Genomic DNA, 24,746 nt, shown 5'->3' on the forward strand with positions numbered 1-24,746 from the left:
TGCTCAAGGATAAAAACGTCAGCGTGTCCCCGACATCGAACCCCCACCTCCAGAAATCTCCAATTTCTGCATTTCAGAATCTACAGATTTCTTCTTCTAAAAGGTCAAGAGAGCCAAGTCTGCTCGTTCCATGCTTGAAGATCTGCAAGAAGATCCAACTTCTTCCAACCACTGCATCAAAGGCAGAAACGTAAATATTCCACTTTCCAACCCTCTAAACTAGACCTTAGCATAGTGTTTTTCAGTATAAAACATTCTTATTAATTTTATGTTTACAACTAATATTCATTATTAACAAAAACTTCCTCAGTTCTTTGTTGTTGTAGAATAAGGTTTACCTTACCTTGACTTAACCATCTTCATAACTTGCCTATGCATTTCATTTATTGTACATTTAGTAATTTTAGTTACCTTTGTTTACTATGTTGTTAATAAATACACATTTATGTAACAAATATGGCCGACCAGACACATAAATATTTTGCATTTTATTCTACAACCAGCCAACTTTGCCCAGAGAAGACGCAAAATCTGATTCCAAGATATTTACGACCCAAAGGAATGTGCCATGCGGCATTAAACACAGGAACGACTTAGAAAGGACTCTTTAAACTGCTTGTTTAACACTGATGTTTTCATATAAACTTTACTCTCTTTATGTTTAATCATATGTTTTGCAAAGTTTCCCTTTCTCTTGTATTAATATTTTTGGTTTTAATACCCCTGCATATAATGTTTATCTGTACCTAGGCTAAAAATCCTCTTATACTGTTCAAGTTTGGACTTTTTGAAAGCTTACTCGCTACTACAAATCGATCGTTGACATTTTATTTTAATATGAGTGCAACATATTAACATTTTAAGAGACTTTAATATTTCTGTCCCGATTTGCATAAAATTTACCTATGCAAATTCTTCTGCCTCAGACAAAGAGCTGTAAATTACTATTCAAGGAAGTTAGCTTCTAATTGGTCAACTTTCCATGGAGGGTGGATCCGAACCTGACCTATAAAGGTTTAGGCCCAAGCTAAACTCACCCTCTCTGTTCAAACTCTCCTGGGACCTCCCTTGGCACCTCTCTCTGCTCTGAAACACGCTGCCTGGGAGCTCCCCCTCTCTCTCCCAACTCCAAGCAACCCCCCTCTCTCCTCACAAACCTCTGTTTTGAAACCTTCTTCAACTATATACAACTTCCTTAGAGACTGAGAAACCTCCAAGAAAGCAGGCAGAAACCCAGACAGAAAGGGTTAATCGCACCGCGCTCAGACATTTCACCCAGAATTCTCTCTGCAACTTCAAACACTACAACCCTTGGGAGAACAAACCAACCACAGCCAACCAACCACGTGCTCAACAACGGGAGCTCGGACATCACGAACAGACTGCAAGTATCACCTTCCTCCCAACATCTAACCTGGTGTGAACTAAATTAACCCTAAAGAGACAATAGAAGGGTTATATTGAATTAGATTACGTTTGGTTTGCTTGATCTGTGCTTACAAACTCAGGTTTTCCCATCATTACACCTTCTCAACCTCTCTGTTAAAACTCTCCTGGGACCTCCCTTGGCAAATCTCTCTGCTCTGAAACACGCTGCCTGGGAGCTCCCCCTCTCTCTCACTACTCCAGACAACCCCCCTCTCTGCTTTGAACCACACTGTTTTGAACTTTCATCAACTCTATACAACTTCCTCAGAGACTTAGAAACCTCCAAGAAAGCAGGCAGAAACCCAGACAGAAAGGGTTGATCGCACCGCGCTTGGACATTTCACTGTTCAGAAACTTTTCCAGCTACAACACTCGTGAGAACAAAGGATCAGCCAGCCAACCACGTGCTCAACAACGGGAGCTCGGACATCACAAACAGACCGCAAGTACCACCTTTCTCCCAACATCTAAACTGGTGTGAGCTAAGTTCAACCCTAATGAGACAATAGAAGGGTTATATTAAATTTGATTACGTTTGGTTTGCTTGGTTTGTTCTTACAAACTGAGAGGCTTTCCCATCATTACACCTTCTCAACCTCTTACCTCACGTTACTCTTCCCTATGCTTGTATGAATGTGTGTTTGTGTTAGGTGTTAGTTTTTGTTAGATTAGTCAATAAAGTTTAATTTTGTATAAAGAAAGGTGCCGACTCTCTGCCGACTTCAAAAGAACATGGCAGATAAGATAAACGAGAGAAAAAAAACCCATCTTTAGTCAGCCTTCTGCTCACACACAAAAGACATTCCTCAACATTAAACAAAGACTTTTAGAACCCAAATCTCTTGTTTAATTACACTTAACTTTTGTAATGTGTACAATTCCTCATATAGACTATACACATTCGTACTTTCAGGCTTTTTAAAAGCATCAATGATGTAGAGATGTGGAAATTTTGTTGATGTATTTTTGATGTACCATTATTGTTGATGTGCTTGTGGAGTGTTTGGTGTTTTTAGAATGCCCTTGACATTTTACAACACATGATGCGTAGAGTATGATCATAATCACCACTGCTTACATTCTTTAATTCCCTGCATTAAATGCCTCTCCGCATGCTTTGGGCGGACACTCAAATTTGCATATGAGCAGCTCGAGACAAAGGAAGTTTCCCGCTCAAACTTTGCCCTGAAATCATTGGTCAAGAATGCTGAACGGGTTGTCATGTGACCCGCAGGTATAACCATTCTGCCCCCCAACATCTGGGCAGAGAAGTCCGAACAAAGAACTCGTCAAAGGTGGCCCCTTTGAGGTGTAAGCAGCTCTTCTACACCGCATGGACTTTCCAGCCACGTTTTCTTTTTTTCCGGCAAAGTAAACTCAGTTAAAGTTTGCGATCGTGTTCCTCCGAACTGTATTACAAACTCAACGCATCAAGAAGGACATCAAAGGAGTCCAGGTATTTTAGTTATGCGAATAAGCTGTGCCCCTTTTATCAAAAAGATGTTTTTTATAATCTTGGTGATACTTAATGGTGTGTGTGGAACTGAAACCAGATTTTGCCACTCTTTATCTGAAATCTATATTTCCGCGCTTCGCTATCTCTCTCTGTTTGTTACATGTTTTATAGACCTGTAAAGCCTATCTCCACGAAGTTTACCTTTGTTCTATGTTTAATTTATGTTCATGCGTTTGTTCGTTATCTTTCTGACTAGTCAATAAATCCCATTATAATCAAATTAATTGTATTGTTTGTCTCGCAGGAAATTTCACTGAAAGACAGATTCCTCTTCCTAGCTGTTATAAGTTGATTAAAACTTATGAATGATTAACAAGAAGTAGTAATAATTCCCTTTTCTAAATGAATAGATCATTACCGTGTCCGCTCGTTTATGTTTGTTTGGTCAAATTAACAGTAAATTAATCCAGAATGTTAATGATTAATAATAATTCGTTATTGTTCATAATTAATATTCATAATTTGAGAGTCCACTCGGTCGCACGGCAGAATCATATACAATCATATGTTTGTTTGACCAAGTTGACTGAAGCTTAAGCCGGAATATTAATAATTAAGAATAAACCGTTATTGTTGATTATTAATATTCATAAAATGAGGTAATTTCTGTTATATATTAGTGGAGAGAATGCGGGCGGTTTTCCAAACATTTTCTGTGAGACAAACTCCCCAATTCATTGTGATTGTTGGCGCGCGCTATAGAAGAAAAAAAGACACAGCGAAAAGCTGGGAGGACGAAAGCCTCCTACAGCTTTTCAGTTCACTAGCATGCTGCAGAAAACGGCTGAATGTTAAGTGTAACTATTTAAACTGCAGTTCATAATATTTTAAATCGATTCAGCAAAGACGCAAGTCCGCAAATCATTTAAATATATTATTGCGCCTGGCGGAACAACGAGTTCCCTCAGTGCTTGTAAGACAGTTTGGAAACCCCAAAACCTGTCCGTTTAAAAGGCCTTCTTATAGCTAGAAAAATTCTAGACTATTTGCTCCTGTGGTTTCAAACAGTTAGTTTAGTTGCCTAACGTTTAACCTCTTTGCTTCGGCGCCGTGCGAAATTAATTTCAGAACTGCTTAACGGTTCTAAATTAATGTATTTGGGAGTTGCAAGCTTGCCTATTAATCGCTTTCTGACGAAAATAATTCTCAGAATCATAAGCGTGTTTTTAAATGGTACCAAAATCTTATATATATGTCGAATTCCCATATTTCAGTTATGTTCGTCCGGACCAAATCTGTGTACAAATGTGCACCGCCTCGAGAGACATCTCGCATTTTATGTTTGTTTGTCTAAATGTAATGGTCAGATGTCATAAATCATTGTTAATGCAACATGATATAAGAAATAACCGTTTATGCGAATCTTAGTGGTTCGCGCTTTGCCCTTTGTGAAGTCAGCCGCATACCCAGTTATGAATGGAAAGTCTCTTTTTGTGAATGAAGCCGCTCCTTGAGCGTTCATTGGCTCCTCGTCTACGTGACTCGTGTGCACACACGCATGCGTGAATGACATAGCCACCACCCCAAAGCATCAAACCCGCCTTTAGGAGGCAGAATGTGTGACGCGGCTTACGTCATAGGGCAAACAACTCGCTAGTTTCTAACAACTAGCCTTAAGTAAACTAACCCTTCGCGTCTTAATATTACCAAACTGTTAGCACAAGGCTAACCGGATGTGAGGCGCAACTCGTAACAACAGGTTTCTTGCCTACACATGCAGCTCTCTGCTTCACCTCTAACAGAGCGGTATCGTAGGACTTTGCCCGCTTCTCTTTCTACTTTAATCAGCTTTAATCTCTTAACTGTTACCACACATTAAGGACTCTCTCTTAAAACTTATAAATGCTCTATGCATATCTTACATCATTAATAATTTCCCAAATCTGGGTAACAGTTACTAGTTAATGTTTATCCTATCCATCAAGGCCCACTTAGGAAAACACAGATCATTTGCATGCAAATTACTCTTTTTCTTCTGTTACTCAAAACTCCTTTTTTCTTTAATATCTTTTTACATTTACTTTTTATTCTTTAAAGCTGGAGAAACAGTTCAAGTGTATTTACAGATGTTACTACTTCAATGTGTTCCTTATGCCGCCATTCATACCGCGGCGACGGCGGTACTTGATGCGCCAGCAGCTTTTGACCGCTGGGTGGCAGTTTAACCACAGATATTCAGCTTTGCCTTTTCACAACACTAAACAGACTTTTCTGTGCGTACCTTATGTGATCAGATGTGTTCAATTAAAATATAATTTTGATTTAGTTTTCTTATAGTGATAAACATGATCTTACCAGGGCTTTAAGTATTCCGGCACCATGCCGGATCTCCGTCGTGCGGCCGTGAGAGAAAAAAAAAAAATAGAGCTTGCACATGCGGTTTAGTTGGGGATGCTCAAAATAACTGATTAAGCAATAACCGAAAGGGTGCGTTTGTAACCGATGAATGGTATCAGTTAAACGATTAAAATATGCTTTATACATTTTTAAAGTTTGGCTGCATACGGGGCATCTGTTTAATGGTTTACTGACTGCCGCCAGTGTTTTACGCTCTGCTTATGCTTGCTCAGCGCGCTTTAAGTTTTGCCGTTGCGCGCTGTGTGCTCGAGTGGAAAAAGCGTGTAACCTCTGTTTCATTGTTCAGTCAAATGAAAGCACTGCAGGCTTTCTGTTGAGGTGACAGCGGGGTTTGGGTTGTCAATGTGAGTACGATAAACTTTTAAAGACTGAGGAGAGACTTGTGGTCGCTGTTTCAAGTTATCCAGAGCTGTATTTATAGATCTTAAATATCACAATATTATTAAAATTACAATTATAACATCGACAGCAACTCGACTCGCGCACACCAGCTAATTCAGTCGTTTTCTAGTGACATACAAAAGAGGCTTATTTTTTTCTTGTCAACCATAAAAGGCAGCGCGGTACGTCGCGCGTTTTTGCAACGTAAAGGCGTGCGCTTTGTGATCGGCCCCTAAATGTACAACAAATATTTGTTAACTCTTGGGATGGTAACACATGCAAACACACGTTTCTACAGACACATTTTGCCAAAGAAGCAAAATGAAAGAAGGATATTTCTCGTCACAGTTTCACACAGTGTTGACAATAACCAGCCTGATGCAGATCACCTCTGTGCTGTATGGAGCCGCTTCATAAACTTAAAAAAAGCAGGCTGTTGATGATTTAGGGTGGGCTACAACCAACAAATCCCTTTTTTATTTATTTTTTTATTTTTTGAAAATTACAGTTATTAATAGTTCTTATATAATATCAGCTTTTAAAATAGCCTACAATCTACGAATCAAACAAATCCAAAGATTTTCTTGATTTTTGTATAATAATAACTCCGCACCAAACTGAGGCTTTCATTTTATAGCTTAAAACATGTATGCAAATGTATGCAATCTCATAAGGGCTGTGATGGTCACCGTGACGACAATCACTCTAGAACACACATTTTCTGTTTTGTTGCCAAATAGCCTATACATTTATGAACATAACGTTAACTTAGACGTGATACAGCAAGTTCAAGTTCAGCCATGAACCTTGCTGGAAAACTTATATTACATCGCCAATCTGGAAATATTTTGCATTCGTGGCGAACGAGTAAGCCGAATCAATAATTAGGATGAAGCTATTTGTAGGGCTTGTTTAGAAAAATAAGTGTTAAATGGACAAACACGTCGAACCTCCATAGCCATCTGTGGTAATGTCACCCAGCCATGACATGCGGAGCCAGCTCCGGTGTCATCTACTGAACGCAAATGCCCAGCTAGTCAGCCAGGTATGGTAGAGAGGCCTTTTCAAAAATGGGCAAATACAAAAGAGAAACTGATAAATTGTAGACGTTGATGGGAAATGGAGCAGCATATTTGGTAGTTGAGAACGCGCCGATCCACAATGTAGAGCTGGTTTCTGAGAAATGCAGGCGGCGGAGCAAGATACTCTCTTTGCCACGGTTGCGAAAAAGTATCTGTATGGGCTACAGGCACACAGTCTCAGTGCTGCTGGAAACATTGTAATCTCAAATAAGTCTCCGCTTAAACCGAACAAAGTCAACATGTTAGTTTTTCTGGCAAATAATTTAAAATATGAATAGAAAAAAAGGCAGAGAGACGCAGTTTTTTTTTCCAACATCTGACTTATGTTGTTACAAAACTTTTTTGTTCTTCGTTACTATTTATATTATTATTGATTAGTATTTGAGAAGTTTCTAAAATGTAACGTTTACTGCTTCAAGCAGTTAAAGTTATTTAATATTTAACTAGCCTAGGCTGTATTGTGTTGTTTTATCAACGAAAGTTAAAAAACAAACATGTTCGTTTGTACGAATATTTAGCATAATACTTTGGTCTTTTTTTATTTCTTAATTTTACATGAAATGTAAATTAACTTAGGTAGGCTACTTGGGTACAGGGGCGTAATTTGTTGGTAGTATACCGAGGAATGTTTAGACAGTAAATATTGTCATCATTATTTAAAAAAATTATAAATAAATAAATTAAATAAAATAATAAATAAAACACCTTACGGAAAGGATGCAATGAAGGAAAAGCATGCTCTTAATCATTCTTCATAATCTGATTCGTACCCTATGCAATAAACTTATATTGCGCCAACAAGAACAAGCTCTAAAAGGTAAAGTCTAAAGCAAGAGGAGTTATTGATATGATATTAATGTTAGTTGTTAATATTAATGATTGTAAACACGACCTGCGTTGTATAATAAACGGCGTCATTGTGTCCTGTCTGCGATTTTTTTTCTCGTTGAAGAACAGAAAATTCATGTTGTCACCATCTTCCCAGCCAGGTTTTCATCCACAGTTTCCGCTTTTGTTTCTTCTCAAACAATAAAGTTTCGCTATAGCAGGCCCGGCGGCAGGATATCATAACTGAGGGCGCAAGGGCGCAATCCCATTGCATTTGACGACTGAATTTGGTCCTTTCTTGTTCCTTTTATTTAGGCTATTTATTAATTCATTACTTTGCATTACCGATATAGTCCTACTTTTTATAGTAAGAATAATATGCAGTTTTGCTATTACCGATTTTATTAATGAAGGCAAGGATATACCGTTTACATTAATGCAGAAAGATAATGTTAAGCACCAAACAAGTGGTTTAAATTATGTTAGTCTCTTTATTTCTTTCCGTTTTATTTTAAACATTATAAATGTGTAAAGTTTTAGGTAAAGACGTCAAAATACGCCCACACATGCAAGCTAAACTAGATCATCTGAGTCATCACGCTTTATTACTCAACCAAAATCAGCGAGGAAAAATAAATGTTTTAAATTAAATTATATTTAAATGTTACATTAAATAAAAAAATAAATTTAAATGTTAAATGCCATTTAAAAATAGTTTCTAAAATTAATGTGTTACTTAGTTACATTTTTAGGCATTAGTGTAGCCAAACAGAAAGCCATGTCTACCTATATTATTCAGCCTGCAGCGCAAGAGGTGGATCCGCGGTAAATCCACACGCACTAAATAGCCTACCTTTTTCTTTTACAACACTGTAAACATAACTTCGCAGGTCGATCATCTTTAAACGCAAAAGACATTTTTAAGTGTCCTAAATTGACTGCTGCTGTAGAAGGTGATGTTTTTTTTACATAACTGTAAACGTGTGCTTTAGCTATGCCAAAATGAAAGCAAATATTTTGTTCTGCGTTTTGTCAATTGTATAGCTTAATAATAATAATTAAAATAATAATAATAATAATAATAATAATAATAATAATAATAATAATAATAATGGATATAATAAATTATAATATTATTTATAGTATAGACATTTTTACTTGGCTACTTTAATATCAATCCCTAACTCAAAAACTAATGTGAAAATGAATGGCAGCTGTGCTAAAATTAATGTAACGGGAAATTTCTTCTGCGTTTTTCCCCTTTATAGCTCAATAGTTTTATTCAAAGAATTAGTTAAGCAAAACATGAAATAAATTAAACTGCGTGTCTTTGTGATATCCACTAGTCCAGTTTTCTCCAGTGTGAGTTTAGAGGGCGCCTCCACCGCATGCGCATTTATGCCTGCACCAGATCAAAGCAGGTGTAAAGTCCAGCACAGAGCGCGTTGTGCGTTCAACTAACAATACCCGCTCCACTGTCTCCAACACACAAATACTCGAACTCTTTATTTGTGGACTTACTTTTGATAATAGGCTACTATCATTACCTTTATCATGATTCTATTTTTATTTTTATTATTCAATTTTTTTATTTTATTTTCTTTATTATATGTTATATCCATAATTGTTTGCACTACTGCCCTTTTTGCACTGTCTTTGTACGCAGTGACGCTGCACTGCTTTGGCAATGTACAGTTATTTGTCATGCCAATAAAGCACCTCAAATGTGAAAATAGCCTAGGCAACAAATAACAAATCGGAGTCTAATAATAACAAATGCCATTTTCATTTTCATACACGTGTGGGTTTTGACAATATGTGTTTAATTAAGCTATAAAGATTAGCCTATCAGATGAAATGCATAGTGAAATATGAAATAAATGTCAATTTTGCTGAATAATTAATTAATCTATATCTTTAATATTTTTAAAATCATCTCGCTTCGGCCCAGAGAAAGAGGCGCGCGGCACCAGCGGACCTGTGCTTTCCCAAACAAAGCCCTACAGTAACTTGCGCTGAATATGCATAGTTTGGGGGGGGAGGATATAGTAGTGAGTGTTTCCCAAAACCCCTATAGTTTCTCTGTCGCAGATCCATCATTTGAATCACGTCACTATTAACCCTGCTTTTATTTATTAAATGCTTCCCAACGCCGCATTTCTGTTGAGCGAAAAAAAGCTGCTGAAAATTAATAAAGTTATGCCAATGCCATTTTAATAGTTTCATGATAGTAGTAGCTGGTGTGCTTCATCTGCGTGATTCTGATTTGACATTCTTCCGCTAAACTTGCGCTGTCTTGGTGTAAATGGGCTATGAACTGTTGCTATTGAGGCTAAGGTGTAAATAGGCTATAATTCTCTCTGCAACTTTCAGGTTTAAGGTGGGGGAAGTGGCAGAGGCAATTCAAATGAACCATCTCTAAAAATAAAAAATGCCACGTACGCGGCATCTGTGTAAAGATCATTACTTTATTTTATTATTATTATTATTATTAATTCATTCTTTCATTCATTTTCTTTTCGGCTTAGTCCCTTTATAAGTCTGTAATTGCCACAGCGAAATGAACCGTCAACTTATCCAGCATATGTTTTACGCAGAGGTTGCCAGGAGGGCCAGCTGGGGCTTTGGGGGGCGAAGTGAAAGGAGAGGCGGACAAGTCTGGGAAAGATGGCTTGCCGTCATTACACTAGTTTTCCGAAGGCACACGAGTTACATGCGCACATGAACAAATAAATTAATAAATAAGGGAAAGAAAACATCTAGCCTTATGGGTTGAGAGGTCTTTTTGATTATAATCGCCGTTATGTTTCCGTTTTAAATGTAAGGCTGTTGCATAAAATAATACAATTTTAATTTATAAGTGACTTTGCTGCGTCCCCCTGGATGTTTCAATAACGCATAATAATCTTTACACCATATTAAAGACACAGCAGACTAAAGGTTTTCGAGAGTTTTTGTCAAGTTTAAACGGTGTGTTTGTGCGTGTTTATATGCCTGCATATGTGTGTGTGAGAGATTGAGCAAATGAGCGCTCCCTTCACAGCTCTGGTAAGCTGCGAGCAGCTTCTTTCTTTTTGTTATTTATTTTGCAGATAATACACAATATGAATAAAACAGAAAGACATAAAACTTTACGTGTACCCTTTTGTAGACTTAAAACAAGTGTCATATCTTTATAAAATAGCCTAAGCCATATTGAAATATAATTTAAAGAATTACAAATATCTGATAATAAAATCGCATGAAATAAATAAACCATTATAAAACAAGCAAAAGCAACAAGGTAGGCCTTTATAGCCTACATAAATGAAACCTTTAAAGCCATATTAAACAAAGCCATTTTACAAAGGCTTTGTTAAAAAAAAAAGATTTTATATATTCTCTAAAAACAGTAAACACCAGAGAAGGTTTAAAATATTATTTATTTATTTATTATTTATTTAGGATACGATGATAATAATCAAATCATGCAAACAGAGCATTTTTGGGGTGAGTGAACGCATGAACTGCGACCTTTTTCAGTTAACCAAATGTGCAGTGCCACTTTAAAAACGGATCAGGGGAAACTACAAAAATAAGTGTGTTCTGTGTCCCCAAACAAGCATTGATGTTTTTATATGACGCGCTAAAATTGAAAAATGAAATTTACATGAAGAGCTTTATTAGTGAAAAGCTGCTGAGCGCAACGCAATATATGCTTTTTTATTACTGGCTCTGTGCTTAAATAGTCTACTTAACACTTTCCTTAAGATCACAGATACAATATGCAACATCTAATTCCGGGGACGTTCTGGGGGCAGGGTTTGCGTGTCATGCTGCAAGCTACTAGCCCGAAAGTGAAAACATGATTTCAGCCTCACTGATGCCCATTAACACCTAACAGACAAGCTTTTGGTTATGAATAGGGGGAAGGGGTCTCCACTCTTTAGGTGTTTTTCATAAACATGAATACACAAAATCCAAAAATAGGACGGATGGCTTAACAAAACCTATGCGTTTAAAAACGAAACCGCATTAAATATGGGGCCTTATGAAAATGAATGTTTCTATGCACAACAACTGAACTTAATGTGTTATTTAAAATATCTATATTACGCTCCAAGCATTCGCCAAAACGAATATATTTTTACGTAAAAACACAGAACATAGCTGAATAGAGTGTTGCCTGCTTTAGACGATAGGTTATGAATTATATTATAAATGGTTATGTTCAGGTCAGTGAAATAATACCTTTAATAAAAATGGTGGGCCAGTGATTCCCTCGCTGTCATCAGTGCATGGGTTAATGAGCTTAGGAGAATTCTGCTTTGCATTTTTCTATGCATTACTAACATCACTAAACCAGACATTTGTTTTATAAGTTAACCAAATATTCGCGCAGATTCAGCAGTTTTTTTCTGACGCGTTTGCCATTCATGCCAGTCAGTGAAAAAAGAAGTAACTGTGGCCCTGTTTGCAGGTATTAAGATTCGTTTTCATCAATCTGATGCAACTTTTATTATTTACAGGACGTAAAAATGCAATTAAAAGTTTCAAATCAATTCAATTCAATTCAATTCAATTCAACTCAATTTATAAAAAGACTATAGCCTATTTTATGCATTAAATAATGAAATATAAATAATTTCCTTTATTTCTGATCAGACCATGCATTTTAGACTATTTTACAATTGTAATATGTGCATATGCTTTTTTAAAATAACATTCGTCTAACAAATATTTTAGCACATCAAAAGTAATTAAATGACCTGTTTTTGATTAAAAACCTTTATGCAAAAGGATCAGAAATTGATCGCGCACGCGTAGGAAAATGCAGTTATGTGACACATGACATGCATGGCTCCTATGCCGCGTTTTTAGGATAAATTGGCATATAGGTGCTGCTTTGAATAGAATAAAACTATTTAAAAACACAATAAAAACTTCACAAAGCGTATCTTATGGAAAAACACCAATTGCCGGGCTCTGCTTTCGGTTTTAAAAGAATCAAGCAGCTTTAAAAAAATATAATTTGCTGAAGAGAAATGACAGGAAAAAAAAAAGATTAAACATATCGGGACTGTTAAAAGAACATTTCTCTTTAATATATTCTTTCGACTCCGAAACATCAGCTAAGATTATGAATTACGGAGTGTCTCTATTGCCTGCTTCAGCAGTGCGTGGCTGGTTATGAACGAGGAGGCGGAGAGAATGCGCTGTTTAGTTTCGGCTTGATATATTTAAATAAAAACTAACACAGAACTGCTTTTAACGCTCAAAAAGTTAAACTAAAATGCACAACTCTTGTTGGTTGCACCCGCGGGATGCACAATAAACCTATCGCGCCATTATTTTAATTCTATATTCGTGAAGAATGAGCCATGAGATTGAGATTTTTGAAGGTGCTCTCCAGCGGCGAAGTTCCTGGCAGAGTAGCGGGTGAAAAAATGTGCATGCAGAAATTGAACAAGAGGAATAACATTTTAAATTATATAACAAGCATTGTATTCTTTCTAATCCCCGCCCAGTTTTTATACAAGTTGTGTTCTTCAATATTTGTGGCTGGGAAGTTTATTAAGAATATATTTATAATTATATATTATTAAATAATTATATATATATATATATATATATATATATATAGAGAGAGAGAGAGAGAGAGAGAGAGAGAGAGAGAGAGAGAGAGAGAGAGAGAGAGAGCCATTACAAGTAAAACAACAACAACAAAAAACAACAATTTTACTTTAAAGAAAAACAGATGTTTTGAGAAAAAAAAACTGAACAAAACTGAAACCAAATTATTAAAACTAAACTTGCGGGACTTTATTTATGTCCTGTGGCAAAATTATTTTTATTATACTTTAAGTTATCTGCTTGAAGTAGGCTAGGTCACATTTATCAATGGTAAGTTTTAGTCTAAGTTTACATCAATAACAATGTGCATTGTCCTTTACCATACAAAAAAGGAAGAAAAAACATTATTATACACCATAGTAGCCGCAAATCTTTTTAAATGCATTAAAAAAGCAAGCACATATCTTAGCCTTACCTTGAGTTTGTTCACATTCTGCCAGTATTAACATACATGCTGTATTTTATTACAGTTCATTTTGATGAATTAGCTCTAACTGACAGCTTTTTCTTCTTTTTTCACGGTTATGCGGCATTATATTTCACACGCATATGCAAGGTGACTGAAATTGAAATTAAAATACCAAACATACTGAGCCATTAATTAAAAAACAAAACAACAGTTATAGCTTCTTTAAAGGAGAACATTGACGTTTTGAAAAAAAAAAAAAAACTGAACTGAAACTAAATTATTAAAGATAAACCTGCGAGACTTAATTTATGTTATGTCCTGCGCAAAATTTGTTTTATTATACTTTCAGTGATCTCCTTAAGGTAGGTCAATTTATTTATTTATTTATTTGCTTTTGATGAAGCAGCATTCAACTTAAGCTCTTAAGACCATGCCCCTGACCGTTTCTCAGTGTTTCGCCGCAATATCTTTAAATAAATAATTTATTTAGGCCTAATTTCATTATTAATTAGTTTTCATTATTCGTTTATTATTATGTACAATTATTGAGACATAAGATAGTAAAATATAATCAACAACGAAAATTAAAACAAAAACAGAAATAAAAACATAAATGAAAATGTCTTGTCTTAGTCCTATCAAAATAGCAAACACTGAACATCTCTCTATATTTAGGCTAAAAGACTGCTTTATTTATTTATTTAAGACTACTTATTTGTACTGAATGTTTGTGCTTTCATGTTAGTTGTCTTTTATTTCTTCAATTCTATTTTCCAAAACTAGTCCTCTTTGCACTTAAAAAGTTTACAATAAAGTGTGTTAACAAATTTTAAATGATTAATGAAGGAATTATAATGCTTTGACTTATTGTTTAATCTCATTTACAAGCACAGTAGCATATTTAAAGCTGCTGTAAAGGCTATTTCTGTCCGTTCGCATCCCGTCCCTTTGCGCCCCCTGGCGGCTCATTCACAAGCTGCTGTCATATACTAAAAACAGAGCGGCAGTTATTTCAAACGGCGGCGGTATAAGACGCGGCGGTAATAGTCACTTTGAACTCTCACCTACTGTACCATTACAAGCAGGTCCTAGCAGAAAAAAACACAAACTAATAAGCATAAAATCGCTTACCGTTTTTTATTGTGGCCACATATTTGTGTTTTCTCTCCAGTCCAGCATGCACAGTAACACCAGTCCTGCTCCTTTCCAGCCCACCCAGAGGGACGCCAAATGTGGTGGTTTTCTTGGTTTTTCTCTTCCTCAATCAAACTCAGTCTGGAGGTTATGAATATCAGAAGAATATACTTTATTGTCGACAACAAAGGAGAACTTTCAGGAGACCCCCAGTAGCATCTCTATCTGAAAAATTCTGTCTCACTCAAATTCTAGCCTGCTTAAATACTCTTTTACAACTGTTTTTTCCTTTGTTCTACATATGTCACACAAGATCCCTCCTAGTTTAACCCTTGACCCCAAATTCCACCTCTGTCATTTGTTTTTCCCTTAGTTCTACATATATCACACGAGACCCCCCCCCCCCCCCCAGTTTAACCCTTGACCCCAAATTCCACCTAGGTTAACCTTTTACAACTGTTATTTCCTTTGTTCTACATGTCACACAAATTCCAACTAGGTTACCCCTGACCCAAACCTGGTACCTATATAACTTATACATTTCTTGTGATATGGTAATTCCTCTAATGGTATGCAAGTCTACAAGCAGATTATACACATACAATTTGAATATATACATTAACTCAGGGGTGTCAAACTCAATTCCTGGGGGGCCGAAGCCCTGCACAGTTTAGTTACAACCCTGCTCCAACACACTTACCTGTAGGTTTCAAATAAGCCTGAAGGACTCAATTAGTTTGATCAGGTGTGTTTAATTAGGATTGGAACTAAACTGTGCAGAGCTGCGGCCCTTTTGGAACTGAGTTTGACACCTGTGCATTAACTTCACACTTTTAAAGAGTATAAAATCCACTTCAAGAACCACCAGGGTGATCTAAATAATTGATTGATAATTTGCACAGCCTGGCGCATGACTAAAAGCCTTAAGGCCAGTATGTAGATATCAACTATTATATAGCCACCCCAATTCGACATCCGAATTGTCCGGCCCCCAGTGTATCCTTAGAAGGACCAACATCTAGCCGACAACACTACCCCCTAGCTGACAACACTGTCAGACTAATAATATAGCACAATGCTAACATCCATTCGAATTTGCCATGTGGGTCTCTCTCTCTCTCCCTTGTGATGTCTGTCTCACCCAGCAGACCAGCATGTCAAGTGCGTCCAGCCCGCTGCTCACTGGGACCAACTGGAGCCCTGGTTCAGCGCTTAACCCACAACCTCCTGCCCAACAACGCCATGGAGCTGCAGCGGCCAAGCAGAGAGCAGCTGGATGTCCGCATTAATCCGCTGAGGGCGAACGACCTAGCAAGAAGCCATAACAGCCAAGCCCAGACTCAACTCTCCAGGGCCCTGACACACCTCACCCTTGCACAGGCCGGATCCATAGGAAAGGGTCTCGACCAGCTGGAGCATCGAGCCCAGGACGCCTGCAAGACGACAAGGGAAAAGGACGCCGAACTTCTGGAGCAAATGGACGGACTACATCGTGCCCCGATGGAGCTACAAGCGGACAACGGACACAAGAAGCGACAAGAGGAGAAAGCCAAAGAGGAACTAAGTGTAAAGCAACAAACCTGAAACACTATTGTAAAGAGCAGAACGAAAGACGGTGAAGCTCGGGTCAAAGCTTCTAAAGTCAACTGGAGAGGGCCCGAGCAAAATTCCAACACGGAACCCAACCAAGAGACTTTAAGCATGAACTTGACAGAGTTCACCTAGAACTGTCACATTCCTAAAATCCATGTGACTACCCGAAAGGGAAAGTGCCGCAGTCAGCCACAAAAGCCAAGACTTGATAGACCAGCAGAGGGGGGTGAATCCAACTCATACTGCCCCGCCAGCCAGCATTCCAGCAACGCCCGTCAGCATCACAGGGCCAGGACTCCCTCCAAAGGGGCCCCCCTACGACAGACACCTCCTGTCAACCAAAGACTTGAACCAGCTGGCCAGGGAAATGCCAACTTTTACCCCAAACACTGCTGGAGGCGACAACATTCACTCCTACTTTTAAGACATTGACTTCTACAAAGACAAGGCCAAGTGCCACTATCTGTGACAAATTATATCTGCTAAAAATTACTTTGAGCCGTGAAGCAAGAAGTTTTTTGAAGCAACACCCCTGTGCCATCAAAGCAGATTACGAGCCGATGCAAAAGCTTTTACTAGAGTGTTTTATCTGACCCAGTGTCGGAGTAAGGACTGATTGTCGCCATGGGTCTCAGAACAGCCACGAGACCTCACAGGCATACTGCAGTCGACTACACCAACCTTACTGTGAGACAGGAAATGAGCCATGGACGAAGGAGGATTTCACCTCCCAGATCCTCTCTCCCAAAAACCTGCCTTTCTGTGGGGAGTCCGCACTCGGGCAATGGCCTGCCCCCATGCCCTGACCACCCAACAGCGGCAGAGTTTAGCTTATAAAATCTGTTTAAAGCAAAGACTGCTTTGAAAGACTGTCAAACACCTACAAGCTACCCTGTCTCAGACTTTAAAAGCTGACTTTAAAAGACACGCTACTGTTTCCCAGCCGCAAGACTTCCAACAGTGAGTCAAAGCCTTTCTCCGCCAGCAGAGAACAGTACCGCCAGGAAGGTGTATGTCTCAACACCAGACAGGATGCTTAGAGACACATTGGGACAAGCCACTCTCCACAAGCAGCCCAAAAGGAGCCTAACAGCAACCAAGGAACAGCCAACCTGCAGTAGCTAGGAGCTCAAGCAGCCAGCAGTTAGCTCGTTACACGCCAGAGAAAGCCAGAGGTGAAAACCTGACACCAAACGACAGCACAGTGGCGTCATGAGCAGCAGAACTGCTGAAAAACTTGAAGAGGGCCCTACAAGTAGTCAAGCCAGACTCCTTATGACTAGAGGGGCTCCAAAACCACTTACCCCCCCCTGAACACCTGCCTTCTGCTCCATCCCCGCAGAGTACTGCGAGTCCAACACAAGCTAAAGACTGTGTATCTAACTACAGCATCACGCTTCCCCATGCATGCAACCTCAGGTACCAGAAAACACTGGTCTGGTTGTCTGTTTACCTCCTGAGCCACAGCCCACCAACCAGCCACACCTGCGTACAAACAACTGCTCAGGCCCCTGCACTTCAACTCTTGGGGAACCTGACCGAAATGGCGTGCCAACGACACGCTACTTGACCGTAACCGTGGAGATGAAAGAAAGACGAGAAACGCTGGTCAGCACAGGAGCAGACCTCACATTAATGTCATCTTCTCTGTTTGAGTAACTCGAAGCAAGAGCTCAGAGACTAAACCGAACACTTAAATGCCAACAAGGCAGGCTGAATGTGCAAATCATACAGCCAAACTGAGGTTCAACTTACATACATCGCTCCCATTCAAGTAACTATTGTCCCTATGACTGCATTGCACCCCGTGTACCCGTCGCCAATGGACACATACCTGCTGCTAATTGGTAAAGATCCGCTGGATATGTTTGAACCTCTTTTAAACTTTGAACCTCTCAAAATCTGGGCCCAAGTGCGAGAACTCTTTCTCACAGCCGTCAGGTCAACCCCAACAGACTTTCAAGTCACCGAGGTCGCGGGAAACTGCTGGAACCCGCGAGAACCCAAACTCAATAACATAGACGGGGTCAAGGTCGCTACTCTGCAGCCTTCAACCAGCTAACAACCCCAACGCTTGCTGCCCCAGGCCTCAAAGTGCTTAATGTTGAATAACCAGACTGTTTACGACACTGTACTTGCACTATGAGCAGACAACCCAGCAGCCATCAGCCTCCCGCTGTGCGACACTCCGCCTGAACACACCCCAGACATGTGTTCAACTACCATGCATAAACGCTACTATCCAAATGCTGAACTCTCACACATGACAACTGTCAACAGCATTTGCGCATTGAACTTGAACCGGAACGGTGGATGGGTCCTAACTCTCACGGCCCCGCCGCACGATGTTCACATCGGAGCTGATAGCCTGATACATCTTCAGGCATATATATAGGCACCCACACTTTTCACAGCCAACATCTATGGCTGTCACCCTCAAGAAGCCCCACTCAGGCCAGACCATGCCAGAGGTCTGCTCTGTCATCAGCAAACAAGACTCTGTGGTGCCAGCCTATACAAACAGGTGCTCTATATGGCTCTCCATACGAAAGGCCGAATTCTAAACATACATTGGGTTGTTCTTCCAACCAACAAAAGAAGGCATAAAACTGGTCCTCAACCTGGAAGCCATGCCCTAAATTGAACTGTCCCCATGAACAGTATATGTCTTGTGTAATAGCTGCATGGCAACTGACATAAAAATCCTCAAAGACTACCGACTGGGACGATTGGTCAGCTACGAGTTCTATGACTTTGAACTCTTGGGCCAATTATTGGCCTCACCCCCTATGCAACGACACCAGAGAAAACACAGACTATACTGTTCCATTCAAGCTCGTCACACTCATGTTACCAGTAAACAAAGAACAGGTATGCAGAAGTTAGCCCACCGAGGACTAACTTCTTGCTTCTGTTTCCCAGCCACTTGTCACCCCATCACTAACATGGATGAAGACATGGCACTTTCCTGCTGAGGCCACGCAGGATGATGTCAACTGACAAACGTCAGCACAACCAGTATGACTACAACGGTGCCCTCGCTAAAGACTCTTTAGACTGCAAGTCCCACTGACCTTCACATGGAAATATCTAACTCCATGGTGGAAAAAGGACATCTGTCAATGCAACAACACCTACTCGGCACCCATCTGGCCCGTCCTCAAGCCAAACGTCAAAAGGTGCCTGACTATAGAAAGCTAAATCAGCAAATGCCATTGTCATGAGGGCCAATGACACCACTGGAACAGGAAGTGCCCAGAATTCAAGGACCAACCATCTTCTCAACGCTTGATGTGGTCCCCGCCTTCTGGACGATACCTGTACATCCAAATGACCAGCATAAGCTAGCTTTCACCTTAAACGACAGACACTAAACGATCATGAGGTGCCCCGTCGGCTAGGCCAACTCACCAGCCGAAAGCAACACCCTCCTGAACAAAGCATATCCCGATGCTTATGTTAGAGGCAACCTCATCTATGTTGATGACATCCTCATGAAAGCACCACCGTGTCTGGCCACTCAAAGGAGACAGACCATGTCCTACAACAGTTGACTGTGACTAGCGCAAAGACTACCGCCTAGCAAGGTCTCCGAACTGAGCAGCTCCCTAAGTGGGTACAACTACTCCAGACATGTCATTAAGAACTTTTCAAAGACTTCTAGATCCGTGACCCCCCTGTTCAAAAAGGGCTGTCCTTCTGTTTGACAGAAGGTCAACAGCTGGCCACGACTGAATTGAGACAACGTCTGGGCATATGCAAGTAAAACACTCCTTGCGCCAGAAGGCAAATACTAAGACTGTGAAATAACATCGCTCTGCACAGTGGGTGCCATTTCAACAGCTATTCTCCAACTTCTTTGGAGCACAAAAGCCATCATAGACACCTGCCAACAACCTGTCTTGTTACTGAACAGTCAGCACATCCGGGATGGCATAAAGACTTACGCCAGTACGACCATGCGGCTGATAGCCACCCAGGGCCACTGTATTGACACCTCTTAATCCACATCTTAAGCCACAAATCCACGCTGGGCAACGGCCTGGCTGTTTACCAAGACTGTACAACTGACAGACCATCTGCGATGCGGTAGTGGATGAACCCCAGCCACCTCTGCCAACCTGGCATTCAAGTACTCCAAGTACTGGGATGAGAATGCATGCCAAGGTATGCCCACAGCCCGTGTCGATGGATGCTTCCACAAACATCTCAGTATGCAGAAATGGCAGTCATCATTGTAACCCTTCAAAGCACAGCAGCCCATGACATCAGAGTGCACTTAGCTGCACAGACTCCAACTTGCTAGACTCTGTTTCACGTTCCACTTCCCAAGGTGAAAACAAAGGGCTTCAGAACTGCCAACCACAAGCCTGTGAAACATCAACACTTTTTCTTTTTTCCAAGTAGGAGACCACAACACCGACAACCACATCATGGTCGTCTACTGAAAAAAGATAAGAACATTTCAAACTTTCAGGCACTGACAAGGACCTGAATGACCAGACAGATGCCCTTACCAAGAAGGCGCATCACACGGTGGACCATGGTCACCACTCAACCAAAACCCCGAGATCTGGCAGCTGTAACCGGCAGCCAACAACCCAGCCTAACCGAACACCGCTGCCACATCCAATCTTACCAGCCCGACAAATGTCGATAAACGACATTGCGAACACGTAGGCATCTGACTCCTCATGTCAGACCAGTTTTATTTTTACTTTTACTTTGTCTCGTTTTGTTTGTTTGTGTGTTTTTTACAACCACTCACCCCACCTACCACACGATTCTTCTGTCTGACCTCAGCTTCATCGCAGATGTCACTCCACACCTCCTACATCCTAAAAACAGTGTGTGAATCATTTTTGGCTTGTCCCTGAAGACTCCACGCCACCAAAGTTCGTGCTCCCTCATGTACTGACCCAGCACACAGCAAAACATGCCCAGGGCGCTGATTCACCGAGCACCACAGCAACACAGAGGAACCATCCTCTCATGATCAGACACCCAGATGGATCGGGCGGAACACTTCCATGGGCTCACAAGGAGCAACAAATTTTTTTTGTGTGTTTCACGTGTGTTTTTCTCTCCTTCGCTTTCTTTACGTCTGGAATTCATATGCCAGTCCACCTAGTGGGTAGAGTGTCTCTCAGCAATGATGACACAGCCCAGAGCTTGGCATACCTTCTGATGATGCAAACAACTCGGACCAAGGCACCCCCCTGCACCACTAACAAGATACAGGAATCAGTGAACAAGTGCACCGCCGCCCTCCCACAAGCCTTTCAGCGGAAGGCTGGGAAAGGAAAGGAACGCCAAGGAGCCCCGCTCACGCTGATGGAAATAAAACTCCGTCCAGCTGACTCAGGAACGCACATCGAGGGACCGTCACCTCCAGCCCAACCAACAAGTTAAGTTAAATCCCAACCAACTGGGTTTTCTCCGAAACACGTTGTCTGGGAAGAGGGGGACTGTAACATAACTGGTAACACATATTGTAACATATATTCTGGAGGTAAACATTCCGTTTAACATTCCATGAAAAAGGTCTGGGTTCAATTTCCAGAACAATTCAGATCACTCAGAGACGAAAAGTCTGGCCCAAAAAAAATCCCTGCTGACAAGTTAACGAGCTGGGGATACTTCACAGAACTGTCCTAAACCACTCTCTGCCGACTTCAAAAGAACATGGCAGATAAGATAAACGAGAGAAAAAAACCACCATCTTTAGTCAGCCTTCTGCTCACAGACAAAAGACATCCCTTAACATTAAACAAAGACATTTAGAACCCAAATCTCTTGTTTAATTACACTTAACTTTTGTAATGTGTACAATTCCTCATATAGACTATACACATTCATACTTTCAGGATTTTTAAAAGAATCAATGATGTAGGGATGTGGAAATTATGTTGATGTATTTTTGATGTACCATTATTGTTGATGTGATTGTGGAGTGTTTGGTGTCGTTAGAATGCCCTTGACATTTTACAACACATGATGCGTAGAGTATGATCATAATCACCACTGCTTACATTCTTTAATTCCCTGCATTAAATGCCTCTCCGCATGCTTTGGGCGGACACTCAAATTTGCATATGAGCAGCTCGAGACAAAGGAAGTTTCCCGCTCAAACTTTGCCCTGAAATCATTGGTCAAGAATGCTGAACGGGTTGTCACGTGACCCGCAGGTATAACCGTTCTGCCCCCAAACATCTGGGCAGATAAATCCGAACTTGTCAAACGTGGCCCCTTTGAGGGGCAAGCGGCCCTTCTACGCCGCATGGACTTTCCAGCCACGGTTTCTTTTTTTCCGTTTTTTCCGTTTTACAAACGCAACGTATCAAGAAAGACATCAAAGGAGTTTTCATCACGACGGAAGAGAGACTCGCATAAAAAGAGACACATTTGAAAGTCCAGAAAGTCCAGACATTAAAGTCCAGGTAGTTTTAGTTATGTGAATAAGCTGTGCCCCTTTTATCAAAAAGGTGTTTTTTATAATCTTGGTGATCCTTAATGGTGTGTGTGTGTGTGCAACTGAAACCAGATTTTGCCACTCTTTATCTGAAATCTATATTTCCGCGCTTTGGTATCTCTCTCTGTTTGTTACATATTTTATAGACCCGTATAGCCTATTTCCACGGAGTTTACCTTTGTTCTATGTTTAATGTATGTTCGTGCGTTTGTTCGTTATCTGTCTGTCTAGTCAATAAATCTATTATAATCCAATGAATTGTATTGTTTGTCTTGCAGGAAAAGTCACTGAAAGACAGATTCCCCTGCCTAGCTGCTATAAGTTGATTAAAACTTATGAATGATTAATCTACTTTACAAGAAGTAGTAATAATTCCCCTTTCTAAATGAACAGATCATTACCGTGTCCACTCTGGTTATGTTTGTTTGGTCAAATAACAGTAAATTAATCCAGAATGTTAATGATTAATAATAATTCGTTATTGTTGATAATTATTTTTCATAATCTGAGAGTCCGCTCGGTCGCACGGCAGAATCATATAGAGTTATATGTTTCTTTGACCAAGTTGACTGAAGCTTAAGCCGGAATATTAATAATTAAGAATAAACCGTTATTGTTGATTATTAATATTCATAAAATGAGCTAATTTCTGTTACAACATTAAAGGGCTCTACTGGTCAAATGCTCATTATCGTATGCCATCAAGATTCCGCTGAGCATGGCCGCCATGTTGCAAGCTCCATGTTGCATTGTTGTGTTTTGTGCGTTTTACTTGTATTTTTGTAATTTTTTTGTGCGGGATGTACACACTCTCATTACCTACGACAGACTTCATTGCACATCGAAGACCGGACTTTGAGTTATTTAGCGACGCTCTATTTACAAACACAGCAACAGAACCCTTTTTCTGGGTCACACAACCGCAGCAACGATGGAAAAGCAGCTGGAAAAGAGGACTAAGACGCCATGGATTTTGACGCTCTATTTACAAACACAGCAACAGAACCCTTTTTCTGGGTCACACAACTGAAGCGACAACGGAAAAGCAGCCGGAAAAGAGGACTAAGATGCCGTGGATTTCGAAGCTCTATTTACAAACACAGCAGCAGAACCCTTTTTCTGGGTCACACAACCGAAGCGACGACAGAAAAGAGGACTAAGTGGATTTCGACCTTTGCTCTCCACTATTCTGCTGTCTAATGTTTAGTGACTGGAAAACAAACTTTGCAAGCTACGGGCGCGCATTTCCTTCCAATGGGAAAGAAGAAACTGCTGCATTATCTGCCTCACAGAAACCTGGCTATCTGCGGAGGTACCAGACACAGCTGTTGAATTTTTGGGGTCCTCCTTGCACCGGGTGGATAAAACGAAAGAACTCACAGGGAAAAGCAAAGGGGGAGGTGTTTGTTTCTTTATTAACAACTCATGGTGTGATGTGAGGAACATACACCCAGTTAAATAATTTTGTTCTCCTGATCTGGAATATCTTATGCTTCGGTGTCAACCATACTGGCTACCAAGGGAGTTCACAGCTGTTATCATTACGGCTGTGTACATCCACCCTCAAGCCAAAACAAAGCAGGCACTCAGGGAACTGTACAGGAGCATAAGCGAGCAGGAAACCGCACACACGGAGGTAGCATTTATTGTCACAGGGGACTTTAAAAACGGCATTCTCAGGAAAATCGCTCCAAAATACTATCAACATGTAACCACAAACACGTGTGGTGATCGCATTCTGGACCCTTGCTACTCTCCGTTCCGGGATGCGTTCTGGGCAGCGTGTGACGATGACATTGACATGTACTCAGACACAGTTACGATCATCAAAGCAGCAAAACGTCAATACAAAGACAAGGTGGAGGGTCAATTTAACACAAATAACGCAAGGAGCATGTGGTAGGGACTTAATTACATCATGGACTTTAAAAG

General features: G+C 40.2%; 1 protein-coding gene and 1 long non-coding RNA gene across 6 annotated transcripts in view; both read left to right on the forward strand.

The window, feature by feature from the left end:
• cfap57 (cilia and flagella associated protein 57) overlaps nucleotides 1–24,746 on the forward strand; it is a 328,197-nt gene that overhangs the window by 168,126 nt on the left and 135,325 nt on the right. The gene's annotated exons all lie outside the window — the stretch shown is intronic.
• LOC141377892 (uncharacterized) lies at nucleotides 2,694–23,068 on the forward strand. Its single transcript, XR_012391000.1, has 2 exons — nucleotides 2,694–2,884; nucleotides 15,895–23,068. It is a non-coding gene; the product is annotated as an uncharacterized lncRNA (long non-coding RNA).

The sequence above is a fragment of the Danio rerio genome, chromosome 2 (genome assembly GCF_049306965.1).
Source record: "Danio rerio strain Tuebingen ecotype United States chromosome 2, GRCz12tu, whole genome shotgun sequence".
Classification (NCBI taxonomy): Eukaryota; Metazoa; Chordata; class Actinopteri; order Cypriniformes; family Danionidae; genus Danio; species Danio rerio.